The sequence below is a fragment of the Rhinatrema bivittatum genome, chromosome 5 (genome assembly GCF_901001135.1).
Source record: "Rhinatrema bivittatum chromosome 5, aRhiBiv1.1, whole genome shotgun sequence".
Taxonomy (NCBI): domain Eukaryota; kingdom Metazoa; phylum Chordata; class Amphibia; order Gymnophiona; family Rhinatrematidae; genus Rhinatrema; species Rhinatrema bivittatum.
This window is the reverse complement of record NC_042619.1, coordinates 274606853-274627667: the sequence shown is the minus strand read 5'-3', so window position 1 is coordinate 274627667 and position 20815 is coordinate 274606853. Positions and strand designations below refer to the sequence as shown.

At 47.7% G+C, this 20815-nt stretch overlaps 1 long non-coding RNA gene across 1 annotated transcript in view; it reads left to right on the top strand.

The window, feature by feature from the left end:
• Positions 1-20815, top strand: part of LOC115091624 — a 111650-nt gene that overhangs the window by 44272 nt on the left and 46563 nt on the right. Inside the window, exon 2 of the long non-coding RNA XR_003856785.1 lies at positions 15995-16028. This is a non-coding gene — a long non-coding RNA (uncharacterized LOC115091624). The remainder of the gene's footprint in view (positions 1-15994; positions 16029-20815) is intronic.

Below are 20815 nucleotides of genomic sequence, written 5' to 3'. Positions count from 1 at the left end.
TTACCATCCCTTAGGTTTGGGTTAAGACAATTTTCACCAATGCCACTCTTCCATACAAGGAGACTAGGAGAGATTACGCCCTTCAAATTTAGTAGCAATGGGGCAGATTTTAAAAGGCCTGCGCGCGCCGGCACGCCTATTTTGCATAGGCCGCTGGCGCGCGTAAAGCCCCAGGACACGCGTAAGTCCCGGGGCTCTGGAAAAGGGGCGGGGAGGGGGCGTATCGGGGGCGTTCCCGAAACGACGCGGCGTTTCGGGGGCGTGCCGCGGCGTTTCGGGGGCGGGCACGGGGGCGTGGCGCTGGCCCGGGGGCGTATTCGAGGCCTCCGGACCAGCCCCCGGGACCGGAACATGGAGCGGGGCTGCCGGCCGGCGCGCACAAAGTTAGGGGGGGTTTAGATAGGGCCGGGGGGGTGGTTTAGGGAGGGGAAGGTGGGGGGAGGGTGAAGGAAAGTTCCCTCCGAGGCCGCTCCGAAATCGGAGCGGCCTCGGAGGGAACAGGCAGCGCGCGCTGGGCTCGGCGCGCGCAGGTTGCACAAATGTGCACCCCCTTGCGCGCGCCAACCCCGGATTTTATAAGATTCGCGCGGCTGAATAAAATATCCAATAATTAAAAAATGTTCTTCCCCCCCCCAAAAAAAATAATATTTTGAAAGAGCAGAATTATCAAATTACACCCAATGATTAAAGCTAATAAGGATTACAAAATCTGCTCTCCTTACCTGGGATCTGATTTCCAGTCACCCTGAGATTGACATGGATTGGAGGAGGTTGGGCCACCTAAATTTTATCTTCTCTCACACACATGTACACTAACACATTGATTTTCTCACACACTCCCTCTCTCTAATATAAGATGCTGTCTCTGTCTCACCCACACATGTAGATTATGTGTATGTGTGCCTGTGAGAGCCTATATTGACACATAGGCTCTCACAAGCACACAAACAAACAAGCTCTCAGACAGACTCATTCACAGACACACAGGTTCTCACACAGACACACACATAGGCTCTTATACAGTCACACACACACACACACATATATAGGATCTCACACAGATACACACATGCACACACAAACAGGCTCTCAGACACACACAGGTTCTCACTCATTCACACATACATACAAGCACACACACACACATTTACACACACATACATGTTCTCCCTTTATCATCGGGGCATGGTGGGATGAGTTCCACCAATGATCCCGTGGGCCTCCTGCTGTCTTCGGGTTGTATGGCTCACTGATCTTCCTGCTTGGCAGGGGGAGGGAGTGGAAACTGTGTGCGGGCGTACATGCACACATGCTCATACCTGTCCGGGTATGGACATGCTTGCGCGCATGCCCGTGCACAGCTTACACTCCCTCCCCCCCAAGTAGGAAGATTGGTGGGCCGCAAGGCTCAAAGATAGCAGGAGGCCTGTGCTCTCTCCTTCATCCGCCAGCTGGTTAGGCTTTGCTGGTGGCCCGCAGCTTCTCTTGCTGCCACCATCCCACTGCTTCCCCTTTTCCTTGTGTGTCGCTCCATGCAAATGCATGGTATGCAACCCTGTTGCACCAGACCTGTGAAGGCTGAAACCACATATGTGTCTGTGAATTGTTTCAAAAGTTCTTTTGCTTTAACTTCAAGGTCTAGAATAAGCATCTCGCCTTTATGACATAAATACAGTTTGCTAGATATAATAGTGTGAACCTGATATCTCGTTTTATCAGCTCCGCACAGATCGGTGAGAATTTGCGATATTTAAGTGACACTGGGCAGTGAAATCTTGAAAAAGCAATATTTTGATGCTTTTTAAAGAAATATCTTTTAACTGTCAATAGGCTTGTATAATTTGCATTTTATGTGCATAATTAAAAAATTTAACCAACACAACTCTAGGTTTAGTGAGAGAGTCTGATTTCAGTCCGATATGGAGGGCCTGTTCCACTGTTACCTGACCAACCAAATCAGAAAGATGTAGTTCCTGCAGTAGCCAAGTTTCAAAAAACTTTCTGATATGCCGACAAAGTCCATATTATTGCACTGTAAGCAATTCTCCAGGACATCTAATTTAGTATCATAGTTGGCCGCCATCTTTTCCAAGGCCAGCAATAGGGATGTGTAGCCGAAAATTTTCGTTGCATTGGTGATACGTATTCATCGGGAGTCATTTCCGTTGCATTCGGATGTATGGCGCCCCCGATACGTTAATACGTGAATTTGTTTTCCGGTTCCCATTAAAGTCAATGGGGGAAGGATTTCCAGCCTATTTTTGGCTGCAGAATTGGGGTTTTATTATCAATTTTGATGAAACTTCTGAGGAGCAATCATCAGAACAGGAAAACAGCTCCAAGGTACTTAGACTGTGGCAAAGTGGCACCAAAGTGGCATCAAAAGCCTAAGGCACTGGAAAGGTGCAAAGGGGTACCAGAAGTGGCAAAAGTGCTTTAACAGAGGCACAAAGCAGCAGCGAGAGTGTCAAAAACACACCACAGCTTCAAAAGAGAGCACCGATAACAGATGCATGAACTCTCAAAGGCAGCACGACAGGCAAAGCGGCAAGACAAGTGGCATTGACATCCTACAGCACAATGAAGGGGGAACATAGCAAGCAGAAAGACTAGCACCAACACACTGAGGAATCATGATAGTGGCAAGAACACCACAAGGAGTTAAGTGAGTCATCTGGTGTATGGCAGCAAGGCAGAGTGGCAGAAAGCTGATAGGGGCAAGACAGGCTGGCAGAGCGGAGGTTGTCTGGTCCCTGTAGTTTTGATAGGGGAAACACAGGCTGGCAGAGCTGAGGTAGTCAGCTCCCTGTGGTTTTGATAGGGTCAAGACAGGCTGGCCCAGGAGAGAGCTCCCTTTCCTTTGTGCAAGAAAGGGCTCCCTAGAACGGGTTCGCCCCTAGAGTGGGGTGTTTCCGTTGGCGTCTAGTGAATACCCAGAAGCTACTGACTGTATTTATGCACTTCAGCAGATGACAAAGGAACTTGAACAGCTCTCAGAAATAAGAAAACTGCTACTCAAGTCCAAATCTACAATATCAACCTATGTTGACTTTGTACCTAACAGTGCCTCTGTAAACAATGAGAACACAGAGGATGAACTAGAGTACAACTATCACCAGTTTTCAATAGCACTAGAAACATTAATGTGGCAACTAAGAAACATCTAGGGAAAATGGCCCGTATTATGAAGGTCATGAAAACTATATCCTAGCTCCAAGCTGGACAGACAGGCACAGCGCTAGAGGTCAAGCCCTGGTAGGGACGTAAGGCCTGGACGGACAGGCACAGCATTAGAGGTCAAGCCCTTGTAGGGATGTAAGGCCTGGATGGACAGGCACAGCAGTCCAGGACAGAGGTCAATCCCACCTAGGGACATAAGACCTGGACTGACAGGCACAGCAGTCAAGGACAGAGGTCAATCCCACCTAGGGACATAAGGCCTGGATGAACAGGCAGAGCAATCGAGGTCAAACACTTGTAGGAACATAAGGCCTGGACGAACAGGCACAGTAGTCGAGGACAGAGGTCAATCCCACCTAGGGACACAAGCCCTGGATGGACAGGCACAGCAGGTTTTTTTTCTTTATTTATTTATCTTGCTATTTTCAAATGTTTCCAGCACTTCATAGTTGATTACACTCAGGTACTGTAGGAATTTCCCTATCCCCAGAGGGCTTACAATCTAAGTCAAACCCTTGTAGGAACACAAGGCCTGGACGGACAGGCACAGCAATAGAGGACAGAGGTCAATCCCACCTACGAACATAAGGCCCGGATGGACAGGCACAGCAGTCGCAGACAGAGGTCAATCCCACCTAGGTACACAAGCCCTGAATGGACAGGCGCAGCAGGGTTTTTTTCTTTATTTATTTATCTTGCTATTTTCAAACATTTCCAGCACTTCATAGTTGATTACACTGAGGTACTGTAGCTATTTCCCTATCCCCAGAGGGCTTACAATCTAAGTCAAACCCTTGTAGGAACACAAGGCCTGGACGGACAGGCACAGCGAGGACAGAGGTCAATTCTACCTAGGGACATAAGGCCCGGATGGACAGGCACAGCAGTCAAGGACAGAGGTCATTCCCACCTAGGGACATAAGGTCTAGATGAACAGGCAAAGCAATCGAGGTCAAACAATTGTAGGAACACAAGGCCTGGACGAACAGGCAAAGCAATCGAGGTCAAACCCTTGTAGGAACATAAGGCCTGGACAGTTGACGGTCAGGCACAGCGTTTGAGGTCAGGCCCTTGTAGGGACGTACTGCCTGGGCAATGGATGGTCAGGCACAGCGTTTGAGGTCAGGTACATGTGCTGCACTGCTTATATTATCTGGAGCATAGGAGGCAGTTGGAGCTGCTGCAAGGCTTTGAATTGCTTTTATTCATCTTGCCATTCACAGGGAAAATTTGGAAACCAAAGCAAAGGCAGGTTTACTTTCAAAAACACTAGCATTTCCATCAACTCTGATGCCAGCCTTGAGCGGTGAGGGCTCATGATATCCCCTGTCATTGAAAAGACATGTTCACTGGGCACACTGGTTGGTGGACATGACAGATATCGCTGAGCCACTTTGGCTGGGTTTGGCCAGACAGTGGACTTGCATGCCCAATATGTCAGCGGATCTGTCTGCATGTTCTTTATCAGCTCTGAGAGATACCATGTCACTGACAGCTGTGCTGGTGTCTCCTTTGCTTGGGCGGGCTGAGAGTCACTCATGCCAGCTGCTTTCTCTCTCGCCCATTGCACAAAAGATGAATCTTTATGGGCATCATGCCTTGGGGGTTCTGACGTGGAGGAGGAGGTACTATCTGTTACTGTCACAGTGCTGCTCCTGCTTGGGCTAGCAGCACAACTCTCTTAAGTGCCCGCTGTTTCCACCTCTGCTTCAAGCCTAATTTGTCCCTGCCTATGGCGCTCCTGTTCACGGACGTTTGCTAACAGCAGGTCCTTCACCAATAAGAGACAATCATACTGTAGGGCAAGTTTCCCTTTCACACAGGGATCACAGACTATGGCGAGTATATATGTGTTCTGTTCTGTTAAAGGCCTTAATCTCTCTTTCACCTGCTGCTGCAAAACATCCAGACAATGCAGCACCTCAACTGTCATTCCCTCTTCCTGTTTAAAGGCCTCCAAATGTTCATCCAGGAGATGAACTATAGGTGAGTTCCAGAAGTGCCAAGGTGGCACTTCTGGAACTCAGCTCCTCCGTGACATCCTTGAAGGGCTGCAGGATTTTTACCAGCTGACTCATGACTAACCAATCATGATGCCCTAGGGGATTCTGCACACCTATGTCCATTGTACCAGAAAGTTCATGAAGGGGTATCTGCAGCTCCACTAACCTCTCCAGCATCATAAAGGTGGAATTCCACCGGGTGTCAATGTCTTGAATGAGACGCTTGTGAGGCATCTCCTAATCAGTCTGCTTTTTTCGGAAAACCTGCCCCGCCTTCACACTTCTGTGGAAGTGCGCTGCTATGTTCCTGCACTTGTGTATTAACCTATGCAGGTATTCTTTCTCTTTGTCATTGGAATCCAACCCCAGAGCTGACTTCACTACCAGGTGCAGAGTGTGTGCAAAACATCGGATGTTCTTAAAGTGCCCGTCGTTTATTGCCTTAACCATGTTTGCACCATTGTCTGTGACAAAGAACCCTGCCTGAGTTTTCCTGTCTCACTGGGGCTGACCTTTCTACTAAATGAGGTTCTGGAGGGGACTTTGTAATTTGGAAGTATGACCTTGAGAAAATGCTTGAAACCCACATTCTTCACTAACTGCAAGGGCTGGTCATCAAGGGCAATCATTTCCCCAATGATCCTGGTTACAACTTTTGAGTCTGCCTGCCTCCTACCCCGGGATAGCGTTACCGCACTCCACCCCATTTCCTCCATGGTGGATTGTCGCTTCTGCCATATGTCAGGGGGTTGCTGGCCTGCCACCTGACCGCTAGAAGGGGATGAGGGCGTGAGCTGACTCTGCTGCTTTTCTACCACTGCACACTGCTTGGAAGGGGTCCCCCGACTGATACTGCCACCATCCCCAGATGGTAGTAATCTTGTTGGGTGTTGCCTCTTCATATGATGGTTCATATGAAGAGGCAATAGATGTCCCATTTGCTTGCCTCTGCTAATAGCCCTGGCACAGTAGTTACACCAAGCATAATGCGGGTCTTCCGTCACTTTAAAGTGGCTCCATATCGCAGATGTCTTTCGGATCCTCCCCTCTCTAAAGCCTGGGGTGTGGAAGCTGCCACTGGAGCTGAGGTAGTGGGTGCACCCTGAGAAGCATTAACAGGGGCGGGGGCTCAGTCACTCTCTGTGCCTGTGCTGACTGCTCTTACTCCTCCTCATCACTTTAATCTCTCCCTGCTGCACTGAAGTGGAGGCTAAGACAGGACTAACTGATCCTACCGAAGATTCTTCACCTATTACTTCTTCCGTTTTTGATGAGAATCCCACACAAGAAGATTCTTCATCTGAATTTGAAGCGAACAGTGACTGCGCTACCTTGGCAACGCTAAGTGTTACTCGAGACTTCTGTCCCCCTGCTGCTTTTGGGTTTCTACATTTGGTCTGGCATGACTCTGCCTCCCCTTCCCTCATCTCCAAAACTACAGGGCCAGAAACATGTGGTGGCGATGGTGATGCATCATGGTCAGATTTCATTTTTTTCGGGATGGAACTGCCAACCCCTACAAAAGAGTTTAGATTGTGACAGGTGCCTTTTTAACTGTACTGGTGGTGTTGCACTAGTGTCTTTTGAGGTGCCTCCTCTGCCAGTCCCAATCACTTGACTACATCTGTCTTTCACTGTCATTATGGATTTAATGTCACTGCCTACCACTGTCATAGTGCCTGGCTGTGCACTAATGTGTGTGGTGTGCACACAGAAGCTGCTTGCTTGTAAGCACAAAAGAGGCAGACTCCCTGGGCATTTGACTGCACAGACCCACCCAATAGTTAGGTTAAGTTTGTTAAAAATACCCACTGCCCACTGTCATGGTGCCTGGCTGTGCACTAATGTGTGTGGTATGCACACAGATGCTGCTTGCTTGTAAGCACAAAAGAGGCAGACTCCCTGGGCACTTGACTGCACAGACCCACCCAATAGTAATGTTCAGTCTGTTAAACTAACCACTACCCACTCAAGCTCAGTGCACAGAGAGACTAAGTGACTTGAATTTTAAAAAAATCAGTTTAAAAAAGCTGGAATTTTTGTCACTCCAGAAAAATGGATGAAATTGAAAATAACATATCTCTCCAAGCCAGCCACAATACCCTAATGGTGAGTGGTAGCTGCTTCTCTTCCTGGCATAGCTTCTCTTCTCAGTCAGAGAAACTCAGTCACCTAAATAAACAGCTTGAAAGAAACAGGACTAGCTGGCCCTGGCACTGCAGCAAAATAGAAACCAAAATAGAAACCAAAGCAGAAACCAAGATCCAACACAACTACTAAAATACAAATCCCAACTCCACCAGTACCATAAAACTACAGATGAATCCAAGAAAAACTGTTATACAGCAAGAATCTATCAATACCAGTTCAACCCGCGTGCCCTCTTCCAATATGTATCTAGCATAATTACTCCCACCATAAACACCAACCCCATCAACGAAGATGAAAACAAATGTGAGAAACTAGCCACCTACTTCCACGACAAGGTTGCTAATATCATGGCTCGCTTCACTAATCCAGCTCCTCCAGTATCCCTACTGACCACTAACACCATGATCACCTCAACCACACTTTCAAATTTCGAAACAACAACAGTATCAGAAATTGAGGGGATCCTCAAAAAAATCAAACCTGCCATGCACCCTATTGATATCATGCCAACCAAAACACTCCTCTCTATTCCCACAAGGATTGCCACCCCCATTACTAACATTATCAACAAATCTATATCGTCTGGAGTTTTTCCAATGCAACTCAAACATGCAATAATAAAGCCTACTCTCAAAAAATCTGACCTGGATCCCTCAGAACCTGCTAACTATCGTCCAGTCTCGAACCTCCCATTCTTGTCAAAAATCTTAGAGAAAGTCATCAATAAGCAACTCACAGACTTTCTAGACGATAATCTATTACTTTTCCCATCAAATATGGTTTCCGTAAGAACCATAGTACAGAAACTCTTCTAGTTTCACTCTCAGATTCAATACTAAAAACCCTTGATTCTGGTCATTCTTACTTACTTGCTCTCCTTGATATTTCATCTGCATTTGATACGGTCAAACACAATACCCTCCTTTCCCGACTCTCACAAATTGGCATTGCTGGCACTGCCCTATGCTGCCTCCAGTCGTTTTTGAAGGACAGGACATACGGTGTCAAAATGGACTGCCATGTTTCGAAACCTAGAAAACTAGCACAAGGTAAATTCCACAAGGTTCCTCGCTTTCATCTACACTCTTCAATATATACCTATCTCCACTCTGTCAACTTCTGGTGAAACTAGACCTTCCACATTTCATATATGCAGATGATGTACAGATCCTCATCCCCATCAATGATTCATTATCTAATGCCCTAAAAACTTGGGATTCGGCCCTGATGGAAATAACAAAACTTCTTACTGAAAACTTCCTAGCAATAAACACTACCAAGACAGAGCTCCTCATCATCACACCACACAATAATATCTCCTTTAACCCATCGCTTCATTCACCTTCGGACTCACTCAATTTACGACAAGTCCGCAGCCTTGGCGTTATAATCGATAATCATCTCTCCTTAAAGAAATTCATCATGGCTACAATCAAAAACGGATTCTTCAAGCTACATACTCCAAAAAGAATTAAACCTCTGCTACATCCTCATGACTTCAGGACAGTGCTGCAAGCCACAATATTGCCAAAACTGGACTACTGCAATGCCATACTACTAGGCCTCCCTAAAAACACACTACAACCATTACAGATGTTACAAAATGCCGCGGCACGCCTACTCACTAATACTCACCGCCATGAACACATAACACCAGCTCTCATGATCCTTCACTGGCTTCCTGTAACATTTAGGATTCTTTTCAAAGTTCTCACCCTTATTCATAAGTCGATCTATAACCAAGATATGCAAAGGTTCCACGATCACTTTACATTCCACACTTCTAAGAGACCAATAAGAAAAATGCACCAAGCCAAACTCGCTTCATACTCACTTAAACACATCAAACACGCGGCCACTAGAGAACGCTCTTTCACTATAGCCGGAACTAACATTTGGAACAAAATGCCCACTGATCTGCATCTAGAACCCTGCCACAAGAAATTTAAGTAGGGATGTGAATCGTTTTTTAACGATTAAAATTATCGTCCGATAATTTTAATATCGTCTTAAATCGTTATAGAACACGATACAATAGAAATTCTAACGATTTATCGTTAAAAATCATTAAAACGTGTTAGTGCGCACTAACTCGAGTTAGTGCGCACTAACTGAAAATGATACAAATTGACACTTTCCAGGTCAGTAAAGGTCAGTTAGGAATGAATATGTGTTCCTATTGGCTGGCTGCCCTCTTATCTATTGATGTTAACCAGGTTCCCACTGAGGTGATGGTTGGGGGGATGGGAAATGGAAATGGAAACTCAGGAACACTAACAGAAAATGATACAAATTATTGACACTATCCAGGTCAGTAAAGGTCAGTTAGGAATGAATATGTATTCCTATTGGCTGGCTGCCGTCTTATCTATTGATGTTACCAAGCTTCCAACTGAGGTGATGGTTGGGGGGATGGGAAATGAAAACTGTTGGTAGTTGACAAAAAAAGTAATGTGATCAGTCAATATGACTAGAACCTGTGCCCTATTCCTGATACCAGGGGTGTTGTGATCTTCCTGCACTCAGTACCCTATCCCTGATACCAGTCTGAGACAGCTCCCTCCCTGCATTACTAGTGAGAGGCTGGCTTCACAGACAGGGGGGAGCTGCCTGACCCTCACTCCTGACTTCCCCCATGTCCCAGCTAGTGAATGGTGTGTGGGTGAGGGGGGGGGGGGGGGGGAGGATGGTGAAGTCTGAGACTGCTCCCTCCCTGCATTACTAGTGAGAGGCTGGCTTCACAGACAGGGGGGAGCTGCCTGACCCTCACTCCTGACTTCCCCCATGTCCCAGCTAGTGAATGGTGTGTGGGTGAGGGGGAGGGGGAGGATGGTGAAGTCTGAGACAGCTCCCTCCCTGCATTACTAGTGAGAGGCTGGCTTCACAGACAGGGGGGAGCTGCCTGACCCTCACTCCTGACTTCCCCCATGTCCCAGCTAGTGAATGGTGTGTGGGTGAGGGGGGGGGAGGATGGTGAAGTCTGAGACAGCTCCCTCCCTGCATTACTAGTGAGAGGCTGGCTTCACAGACAGGGGGGAGCTGCCTGACCCTCACTCCTGACTTCCCCCATGTCCCAGCTAGTGAATGGTGTGTGGGTGAGGGGGGGGGGAGGATGGTGAAGTCTGAGACAGCTCCCTCACTGCATTACTAGTGAGAGGCTGGCTTCACAGACAGGGGGGAGCTGCCTGACCCTCACTCCTCCGGGGTATTTTGATCTTCCTGCACACAGTGCCCTATCCCTGATACCAAGGGGTGTTGTGATCTTCCTGCATGCAGTGCCCTATCCCTATTAATACCAGGAGTGTTGTGATCTTCCTGCACGCAGTGCCCTATCCCTAATACCAGGGGTGTTGTGATCTTCCTGCACACAGTGCCCTATTCCTGATACCAGGAGTGTTGTGATCTTCCTGCATGCAGTGCCCTATCCCTGATACCGGGATGTGTGCAAGAAGATCCCAACACCCCCGGTATCAGGAATAGGGCACTGTGTGCAGGAAGATCACAACACCCCTGGTATTAGGGATAGGGCACTGTGTGCAGGAAGATCACAACACTCCTGGTATTAATAGGGATAGGGCACTGTGTGCAGGAAGATCACAACACTCCTGGTATTAATAGGGATAGGGCACTGTGTGCAGGAAGATCACAACACCCCTGGTGCCAGGGTTAGGGCACTGTGTGCAGGAAGATCACAACACTCCTGGTATTAATAGGGATAGGGCACTGTGTGCAGGAAGATCACAACACCCCTGGTGCCAGGGTTAGGGCACTGTGTGCAGGAAGATCACAACACTCCTGGTATTAATAGGGATAGGGCACTGTGTGCAGGAAGATCACAACACCCCTGGTGCCAGGGTTAGGGCACTGTGTGCAGGAAGATCACAACACTCCTGGTATTAATAGGGATAGGGCACTTTGTGCAGGAAGATCACAACAACCCTGGTGCCAGGGTTAGGGCACTGTGTGCAGGAAGATCACAACACTCCTGGTATTAATAGGGATAGGGCACTGTGTGCAGGAAGATCACAACACCCCTGGTGCCAGGGTTAGGGCACTGTGTGCAGGAAGATCACAACACTCCTGGTATTAATAGGGATAGGGCACTGTGTGCAGGAAGATCACAACACCCCTGGTGCCAGGGTTAGGGCACTGTGTGCAGGAAGATCACAACACTCCTGGTATTAATAGGGATAGGGCACTGTTTGCATGAAGATCACAACACTCCTGCTATTAATAGGGATAGGGCACTGTGTGCAGGAAGATCACAACACTCCTGGTATTAATAGGGATAGGGCACTGTGTGCAGGAAGATCACAACACCCCTGGTGCCAGGGTTAGGGCACTGTGTGCAGGAAGATCACAACACTCCTGGTATTAATAGGGATAGGGCACTGTGTGCAGGAAGATCACAACAACCCTGGTGCCAGGGTTAGGGCACTGTGTGCAGGAAGATCACAACACTCCTGGTATTAATAGGGATAGGGCACTGTGTGCAGGAAGATCACAACACCCCTGGTGCCAGGGTTAGGGCACTGTGTGCAGGAAGATCACAACACTCCTGGTATTAATAGGGATAGGGCACTGTGTGCAGGAAGATCACAACACCCCTGGTACCAGGGTTAGGGCACTGTGTGCAGGAAGATCACAACACTCCTGGTATTAATAGGGATAGGGCACTGTGTGCAGGAATATCACAACACTCCTGGTATTAATAGGGATAGGGCACTATGTGCAGGAAGATCACAACACCCCTGGTGCCAGGGTTAGGGCACTGTGTGCAGGAAGATCACAACACTCCTGGTATTAATAGGGATAGGGCACTATGTGCAGGAAGATCACAACACCCCTCGTGCCAGGGTTAGGGCACTGTGTGCAGGAAGATCACAACACTCCTGGTATTAATAGGGATAGGGCACTGTGTGCAGGAAGATCACAACACCCCTGGTGCCAGGGTTAGGGCACTGTGTGCAGGAAGATCACAACACTCCTGGTATTAATAGGGATAGGGCACTGTGTGCAGGAAGATCACAACACCCCTGGTGCCAGGGTTAGGGCACTGTGTGCAGGAAGATCACAACACTCCTGGTATTAATAGGGATAGGGCACTGTGTGCAGGAAGATCACAACACTCCTGGTATTATTAGGGATAGGGCACTGTGTGCAGGAAGATCACAACACCCCTGGTGCCAGGGTTAGGGCACTGTTTGCAAGAAGATCACAACACTCCTGGTATTAATAGGGATAGGGCACTGTGTGCAGGAAGATCACAATACCCCTGGTATCAGTGTTAGGGCACAAGTTCTAGTCACATTGACTGATCACATTACTTGTTTTGTCAAGCTACCAACTGTTTCCATTTCCCATCCCCCATATACTGTCAGTGGGAAGCTTGGTAACATGAATAAATAAGAGGGCAGCCAATAGGAATACATATTCATTCCTAAACTGACCTTAACTGACCTGAAAAGTGTCAAATTGTATCATTTTCAGTTAGTGCGCACTAACTCCCGTTAGTGCGCACTAACTCGAGTTAGTGCGCACTAATCGGAAAAAACGATTTTTAACGATTTTTTAACTAAAAAATCGTGCCTAACACGATTTTCTTGCCCTGCCACACGATTTCTATCGTTAAGACGATATGGAAAACGATTCACATCTCTAAATTTAAGCAGAACCTCAAAACCTGTCTGTTTGAACAAGCTTACTTTCATTGACCATTTCTTCTCCTGAATATCCGATTAATCGTTCCTGTTTCTTCCTGTTTCTACGATCCTCTTCCGCTCATCCGTTTAGATGTTTCTCGCTGCTAAAATTGACAATATCTGTCTCTGATCGCCCGGTTAATACTTAATTTGCTATTAACTATGGAATGTGTTTATCTTTGGTTTATTTTATTTGTTCTTATTCTTGTTATTAATTGATTTATATTATGTCCACTGTAGTTCATTTTGACTGTAAAGCTTATTGCTGATTTATTGTTTATTGTAAACCGAGATGATGTTTTTAACGTGCCACGGTATATAAAAAATCTCTAAATAAATAAATAAATAAATAAAGAATAATTAGCTTTTTCTTTCCTTAACTAGCCTATCTCTCAGTGCAGCCTCCTCTTACACCAAGCCCTCCTCCCCACAGTATCGCTGGAAATAAAATGCGTGGCTCTCTTCGTGCTGATCTTTATATAGTGCTGGCTCATCAGTAAAATCAACAGAAAGCACTGAATGACAACGCGATTGGCTGCATTCAGTGCATTTCACAAATTTTCAGCACGGATACGCTGCATTCCGGTATCCATGCCAACCTGTCTGACCCTTTCCTTTGAGTCACAGTGACTCACAGGAAAGGGACAGACAGGTCGGCATGGATACCGGAACGTAGGGCATGGGTGCTGCCAATTTGTGAAAATCCTAAGCTAGCTAGTAGCTAATGGGGACGAAGAAAAGCCCACGCCGCGGGGCGCACCGAATTAAACGGATAATACGGTACATACATGGGGAGTCGCGATGCATTTCGCCTCCCCACGTATATAACGTATATGGCAAGATACGTTGCGGATCGCCAATATGGCAAAAACGAATGCACACCCCTAGCCCGCAACTTCCCAGTCAGTTTGGAGGTTTCATCTTCGAGTACTGGCACTCTTGCCTCAGCATCATCCAGCCATTTGCCAATGTCTGCCATAGAGGCCTTAATCTCATGGAAATCATCATCAATTGTCTCAAATTTTTATTCAAGAGCAGAAACCACTGACTTGGCAAAGCTTGCTTTAATTTGTTCTGGTTCCATCTGCTGCACAGCCTCCCTCCAGCAGAGGGCCTCAGTAAGTATTGCTCACAGCTGCGCAGGTTGACTCCTCCCTGATCACCTGATGCCTCAGCCCCAGGCTTATTTATCCTAGCCTGTCCAGTCCCTCAGTGCCTCTTCATTGAGTCACCACAGCTCTCTGAACTGGCCAGCCTTGCCTTGTTTTGCTACTTTTAAATGTGAGCTAAAAACATGGTTGTTTAAAAATGCATATAACCTTGTTTAAGAGAGAGTGTGGGAATTCATTGAGTTATGAACAGTAAATGATGAGAGTTACATTTAAGTTGGAAGTAAGAAGGATTAAATGTGACAATCGATGTATTGATTATTATGTTTTAGTTTGTATATTTTTTACTGTATTATTGGTTTATGCTATTTTATTTTATAAATATTTAAACTTTTTATTTTTAACACTATGTATATTATTTTGTAAACTGACATGGAACGATGGTATATAAAATGTCCAAACAAATAAATAAATGAATGTCTAATGCCCCACCTCTCCGGGGTGAATTAGTAGTGACTCTCCTGTTGTGGTGGCAAAACAGCGTTGGAACAGCAATGAGGTTTCAGGTGGTATCAGAGAAGCCACAAACTGTAATTCCCTAGAGGGGAAAGGATAGAAAAGGAATTTTCCTTCTTACCGGGTCTCCCAATATTAGGAATAGGATCCGTAACCCTCCCTGCAAGTCTCCCAGGGGAAGGGAGAGAAGGCAGAACCCAAATAGAAAAAAAAAACTTGAAAGTAAGCACGTAATTTTACAAATTCTAAGCTAGGACTCAGATTTACTATCACAAGTTTAAACAATGAAAAACAAGTAATGAAAATATTATAAATGTACTGTAAGTTTTCCATAGTTAACACAACTTGGATTTCTTTCAAATCCTGGTTAATAAGTATTTTAAATGAAAAGAACCTTAAAACAATCAGATAAGTGTGGTTTGAGTATTAACTGCTATACTTTCTATATCAAGAATTTAGTAATTAATAGGGGTGTGCATTCGTTTTCGCCGTATTGCCGATCCGCAACGTATATTGCACTATTCGTAGTATTCGTGGGGAAGTGAAATGTATCGCGATTCCCCAGGAATACACGAATCTTCCCCGAATTATACGGCCACCTAAATAAAAATTTAAACAACCCCCCCACCCTCCTGAACCCCCCCAAGACTTACCAAAACTCCCTGGTTGTCCAGCGGGGGGTCTGGGAACCATCCCCTTGACTCACACCCTCAGTGCCAATTTCATCATGGCGCCAATAGCCTTTGTCACAGGGGCTACTGGTGCCATTGGTCAGCCCCTGTCACATGGCCATCGGCGCCATCTTGTGCTCCTACCATGCGACCTCCTGCACTCCGGCCATCCGATGCCACTACTCAAATTGGCGCCGATAGCCTTTGCCCATACTATGTCACAGGGGCTACTGGTGCCATTGGTCAGTCCCTGTCACATGGTAGGAGCACAAGATGGCGCCTATGGCCATGTGACAGGGGCTAACCAATGGCACCGGTAGCCCCTGTGACAAAGGCTATCGGCGTCATGATGAAACCGGCACCGAGGGTGTGAGTGCAGGGCATGGCTCCCGGACCTCCCGCTGGACCACCAGGGAGTTTTGGTAAGTCTTGGGGGGGGGGGGTCAGGAGGGTGGGGGGTTGTATTTAATTTGAATTTTAGCTTGCACACGAAAAGAAATCGCCGTATTAACGCATCGGGGCGCCATACGGCCGAATGCAACGTATCTGCTCCCTGACGAATCCGAATCACGTATGCAACGTATGGCGTCCCTCTGCACATCCCTAGTAATTAATGCTACAATGAAGAAAGTGAATCTTTGTGTCCCAATTCTGTCTTGTAGGTGCAGCAGGACAAAATCAACACACTAATTGCAGGTAAATAGATAACAAATGTTTTGTATTGTTCTTTCTGTGTTGATGGATTCTTTATGTCTATTTAACCCTTTTTTTTCTTTCTCTGTCTCTTTCCAGTGAACTCTCTAGTCCTTGTGAATTTTGAGGCTTCTATACCACGTGTCCTTCACTTATGTCTCTTAAGGATGTGCAGAGGGATGCTATATGTTGCATTTGGTATTCGTATTCATTGGGGGGGGGGGCAGATACATTGCATTCGGCAAGGGGGGCCCCCGATACGTTCATGTGTTAATTCTTATTCGTTTCCCGGCTAAAATTGAATTAACTACAACCTCCCACCCTCCTTACCCCCTCCCAAGACTTACCAAAACTCCCTGGTAGTCCAGCGGGGGGATACGGGAGCCATTTCCTGCACTCACACCCTCGGCTGCCGGTATTCAAAATGGCGCCGATAGTCTTTGACCTTACTATGTCACAGGGGCTACCGGTGCCATTGGTCATCCCCTGTCACATGGTAGGAGCAATGGATGGCCGGCGCCATCTTGTGCTCCTACCATGTGACAGGGAACGACCCAGTAATCAAAATGGTGCCGATAGCCTTTGCCCTCACTATGTCACAGGGGCCGATCAATGACACCGGTAGCCCCTGTGACATAGTAAGGGCAAAGGCTAACGGCGCCATTTTGAATACTGGCAGCCGACGGCCCGAGTGCAGGAGGTCGCTCCCAGACCCCCGCTGGACCACCAGGGACTTTTGGCAAGTCTTGTTGGGGTCAGGAGGGTGGGGGGGGGGGGGTTGTTTAAATTCATTCCTTTAGAAGGCCGAATAATTCAGCGAAGATTCGTTGTATTCATGGGGAATCGCGATACGTTTCGCTTCCCCACGAATACAACAAATATGGCCTTATACGTTGCAGATTACCAATACATAGGAAACGAATGCACACCGCTAATGTCTCTGGCACAATTACTTAGGACAGCTGCTGCAGTGTTTCTGTACTCTCTTTCTTTATGGTGTTGGAAAAGTTTCAGTCTAGCTAGACTTTTTGGCAGGTATACTATTTTAGCTTGGATTGCTGTAATTCTGCTTGCGGGCATGGCTTGAATGCCAGAAGATCCCAGATGCTGCTCCCAGACTAAGATCATCATGCTGTATTGGATATACGTTGTGTCTGGAGCAGTCAGAAACCTATCTATGTAAACTGATATGATATGACATTTGTCATGAATGTCGGTATAGAAAAGAATTAAATAAATAAACTATACTTTTTAATTAACAAAATAGTGTGACCCTCCACTACACTAACTGTGTTTATCTTCCAGAGTGTACTAGGAGTGCTCCCTCAGGGGTAGATTTTAAAAGAAGCGCGATCAGCCTACTTTTGCTTGCGCATCAGACTCAAGCAAAAGTACGCTGGATTTTAGTAGATACGCGCGGAGCCGCGCGTATCCACTAAAATCCTGGATCGGCGCGCGCAAGGCTATCGATTTTGTATAGCCTGCGCGCGCCGAGCCGCGCTGCCTCCCCCCGTTCCCTCCAAGGCCGCTCCGAAATCGGAGCGGCCTTGGAGGGAACTTTCCTTTGCCCTCCCCTCCCCTTCCCCTCCCTTCCCCTACCTAACCCACCCGCCCGGCCCTGTCTACACCCCCCCCCTTACCTTTGTCGGGGGATTTACGCCTCCCGGAGGGAGACGTAAATCCCCGCGCGCCAGCGGGCCTGCTGCGCGCCGGGCCGCGACCTGGGGGCGGGTACGGAGGGCACGGCCACGCCCCCGGGCCGTAGCCACGCCCCGTACCCGCCCCCAAAACGCTGCCGACACGCCCCCGGAACGCCGTGACGACCGGGCCCGCCCCCCGACACGCCCCCCTCCGAGAACCCCGGGACTTACGCGAGTCCCGGGCTCTGCGCGCGCCGGGAGGCCTATGTAAAATAGGCTTCCCGGCGCGCAGGGCCCTGCTCGCCTAAATCCGCCCGGTTTTGGGCGGATTTAGGCGAGCAGGGCTCTGAAAATCTACCCCTCAGTGTTTAATTGTGGCAGCTAACAAGAACTGGACTAGCTGATTGTGGAAAACAAAAGATAATTAAATATCCTTATTTTAGCTAGCACAGAGGAATTAAAGTCACACTTTCTTTCACTCTCCTCTCACACTATTAACACAGTGCACTGAGTAAAGGTTCAAGTTCTCATCAATAGGTAGTCACAACCAGTGGCTGTATATTTACATATGTAATCTGAGAAGATGCCACCAACTATTTTCATATTGGGAAAGCTATAAGTATTAGGGATGTGCAGCAGGGATAGATTCATCCCATTCGGTATTCGTATTCGTCGGGACCCAAATCCATTGCATCCATTCTCGGGGGACCCCGATCCGTTCATTAGTTACATATATATTCATTTCCCAAAAAAAACCCCATCCCAACCCTTTAAATTTAATTTACTACAATCCCCCACCCTCCTGACCCCCCCCCAAGACTTGCCAAAAGTCCCTGGTGGTCCAGCGGGGGTCCTGGAGCGAACTCCTTCAGTTGGGCCGTCGGCTGCCAGTATTCAAAATGGTGCCGATAGCCTTTGCCTTACTATGTCACAGGGGCCGACCAATGGTATTCAAAATGGCGCCGATAGCCTTAGCCCTTACTATGTCACAGGGGCTATCGGCACCATTTTGTATACTGGCAGCCGACAGCCTGAGTGCAGGAGATCGCTCCAGGACCCCTGCTGGACCACCAGGGACTTTTGGCAAGTCTTGGGGGGGTCAGGAGGGTGGGGGTTTATTCGTTAGTGATACGTTTGTGGGGGTTCGCCATACGTTTCGTGACCCCCACGAATACAACGAATATGGCATATACATTGCGGATTGCCAATATGTTGCAAATGAATGCACACCCCTAATAAATATTAAAGTACTATTATCTATACTTCTGTATACTCAGACTATATTCTCAGCCTGTGCACACCGATGACTCACAGTCTCAGACTGTTTCTACTTACAATAAATAACAAAATGGTTCCTCTTACTTTAGCAGCAGCTCTGCTGCTTTATCACCCCTTTCTTTTCTTTTAGCTTTCTCAGTGGGTTCTGTTATAAGCTTTGCTATAAGCAAGCTTACAATTTCATATATCCAGTCTGTCTCTCACTGCAGCACACCACTACAGTAAAACTAGACCTTCTCCTGAAATAGACGCTGGTTCTCCTAGATCAGTTCAATAAGAAAGAATATACTTCTTTAGAAGATATGAATATTCTCCTATATTAGGGATGTGAATCGTTTTAGGACGATTAAAATTATCGTCCGATAATTTTAATATTGTCTTAAACCGTTATGGAACACAATACAATACAGATTCTAACGATTTATCGTTATAAATCGTTAGAATCGTGAGCCGGCACACTAAAACCCCCTAAAACCCACCCCCGACCCTTTAAATTAAATCCCCCACCCTCCCGAACCCCCCCCCAAATAACTTAAATAACCTGCGGGTCCAGCGGCGGTCCGGAACGGCAGCGGTCCGGAACGGGCTCCTGCTCTGAATCTTGTCGTCTTCAGCCGGCGCCATTTTCCAAAATGGCGCCGAAAATGGCGGTGGCCATAGACGAAAAAGATTGGACGGCAGGAGGTCCTTCCGGACCCCCGCTGGACTTTTGGCAAGTCTCGTGGGGGTCAGGAGGCCCCCACAAGCTGGCCAAAAGTTCCTGGAGGTCCAGCGGGGGTCAGGGAGCGATTTCCCGCCGCGAATCGTTTTCGTACGGAAAATGGCGCCAGCCATACGCGTATGGCCGGCGCCATTTTCCGTACGGAAAATGGCGCCGGCAGGAGATCGACTGCAGGAGGTCGTTCAGCGAGGGTTCCGGCGCCTCGCTGAACGACCTCCTGCAGTCGATCTCCTGCCGGCGCCATTTTCCGTACGAAAACGATTCGCGGCGGGAAATCGCTCCCTGACCCCCGCTGGACCTCCAGGAACTTTTGGCCAGCTTGTGGGGGGCCTCCTGACCCCCACGAGACTTGCCAAAAGTCCAGCGGGGGTCCGGAAGGACCTCCTGCCGTCCAATCTTTTTCGTCTATGGCCGCCGCCATTTTTTGGCGCCATTTTGGAAAATGGCGCCGGCTGAAGACGACAAGATTCAGAGCAGGAGCCCGTTCCGGACCGCTGCCGTTCCGGACCGCCGCTGGACCCGCAGGTTATTTAAGTTATTTGGTGGGGGATTTAATTTAAAGGGTCGGGGGTGGGTTTTAGGGGGTTTTAATGTGCCGGTTTTTCGATTTTTCGATTTTTCGATTTTTAACGATTTTTCACGATATTTTACCCCCCCAAACGGCAACAATACGATTCCCTCCCCCTCCCAGCCGAAATCGATCGTTAAGACGATCGAGGACACGATTCACATCCCTATCCTATATTATGAGAACTGTAGCCCTCTCCTTGTTAGAGAAAGTTAGTGTAACCGTCTCTTTTTAGTCAGTAAGGAGGCCCAGACAACTGATCCGTAAAGATAGACTTTTATTGCCAGCAAGATGCAGCTAAGACAAAGGCTCAGTACAACTGCATGCCCCTCCCCTCCAGGAGCAGACTCTTATGCACTTTACAGTTCTTATCTTTTACACATGCGTTCTAAGCATTGCTGAGCAAGCATATTCCGGCTGAAGGGGCTACTGACCCCCTCCCTAGACACCCTGGAACTTTCGTGAAACTTCTCCCATGTTCTGCAGGAGAGGCTGCTGGGACTTGCAGTTCTGGAAAGGAATTTGCGAGTCTGCAGTAATACAGCCCATCACATAATACATCCATTGTTCTAATCTAGGTTAC